A 2,020-nucleotide genomic window follows, 5' to 3' on the forward strand; every position below is an offset into this window, starting at 1 on the left:
TAATGATTAGAACTATTGGGCATTTCTTCATATGTTTGTTGGCCGTCTATCTTCTTTTGAAAAACCTCTGTTCATGTCTTTTGGCCACTTTTTAATGGGGTCGTTCATTTTTTTCTTGCTGATTTGTTTGAGTTCTTTGTAGATTCTGGATATTAACCCTTCATTGGATGTATAGTTTCTCAATATTTTTTCTCATTCTGTAGGTTCTCTATTTACTCTGTTGATTATTTCCTTTGCTGTGCAGAAACTTTTTAATTTAATTAAGTCCCATTTATTTATTTTTGTTATTGTTGTATTTGCCTTTGGGGTCTTAGTCATAAATTCTTTGCCTAGGCCAATGTCTAGAAGAGATTTTCCTACATTTTCTTCTGGAATTTTTATGGTTTCATGCCTTACATTTAGGTCTTTTACTCATCTTGAATTAATTTTTGTATATGGTGAGTGATAGGGGTCCTGCTTAATTCTTCTTTGCATGTGGCTATCCAGTTTTCCCAGCACCATTTATAGAATAGAGCTTCCTTTCCCCAGTGTATGCCGTTGTCTGCTTTGTTGAAGATCAGCTGGTTGTAGGTAGATGGTTTTATTTCTGGCTTCTCTATTTTGTCCCATTGGTCTATGTTTCTACTTTTATACTTTAGTAGTACCATGCTGTTTTGGTTACTATAGCCTTGTAGTATAATATGAAATCTGATCATGTGGTGCCTCCAGATTTGTTCTTTTTGCTTAGGATTACTTTAGCTATTTGGGTGTTTTTGGTTACAAATGAAACTTAGGATTATTTTTCCTAGCTCTGTGAAATAAGATGTTTGTATTTTTATAGGAATTGCATTGACTTTGTAAATCACTTTGAGCAGTGTGGACATTTTAACAATGTTGATTCTGCCAATCTGTGAGCAAGGGATGTTTTTCCATTTGTTTGTGTCATCTGTGATTTCTTTCATCAGTGTTTTAAAGTTCTCCTTGTAGAGATCTTTCACCTCCTTGGTTAAGTATATTCCTAGGTATTTTATTTCTTTGTAGCTATTGTGAATGATATTTAGTCCTTGATTTGACTCTCAGTTTGACTACTATTAGTTTATAGAAATGCTACTGTTTGATGTACATTGATTTTGTAATCTGAGACTTTGCTGAATTTATCAATTCTAGAATTTTCTAGGTATAAGATCATATCATCAGCAAACAGGGATAGTTTAATATTCTCTTTCCCAATGTGGATACCCTTTATTTCTTTCTGTTGCCTGATTGCTCTGGCTAGGACTTCCAGTATTATGGTAAATAAAAGTGATGACATGGACACCCTAGTCTTGTTCCAGTTCTTAGAGGGAAAGCTTTCAGCTTGTCCCCTTTCAGTATGATGTTGGCTGTTGGTTTGTCGTATATGCCTTTTATTATTTTGAGGTATGTTCCTTCTATGCCTAGTTTGTTGAGGGTTTTTATCATGAAAGAGAGCTGGATTTTATGGAACACTTTTTCTGCATTTGTTGAGATGATCGTATCATCTTTATTTTTCCTTCTATGTATGTGGTGAGTCACATTTATTGATTTGCATATGTTAAACCATCCTTGTATCCCTGGGATGAAACCCACTTGATCATGGTGAGTTATCTTTTTGATATGCTGTTGAATTTTGTTTGCTAGTATTTTGTTGAGGATTTTTGCATCTATGTTTATAAGGGATGTTGGTCTATGGTTTTCTTTTTTTGTTGTGTCCTTTCCTGGCTTCAATATCAAGATGATAACTAGCTTTATAGAATGAGTTAGGGAGGCTTCCTTTTTTCTTGATGTTATGGAATAATTTCTGTAGGATAGGTACCAGTTCTTCTTTGTAGGTCTGGCAGAATTCATCTGTGAATCTGTCTGGTCTGGCTTTGTTTTTTTTTTTTGGGAGAATTTTTTATTACTGCTTCAATCTTGTTGCTCATTATTGGTCTGTTCGGGATTTCTATTTCTTCCTGATTCAAGCTTGGGAGGTTTTGTGTTTTCAGGAATTTATCCATTTCCTGTATGTTTTCTATTTTGT

Source organism: Propithecus coquereli, unplaced genomic scaffold, assembly GCF_000956105.1.
Source record: "Propithecus coquereli isolate 6110/MARCELLA unplaced genomic scaffold, Pcoq_1.0 Scaffold386, whole genome shotgun sequence".
NCBI lineage: Eukaryota > Metazoa > Chordata > Mammalia > Primates > Indriidae > Propithecus > Propithecus coquereli.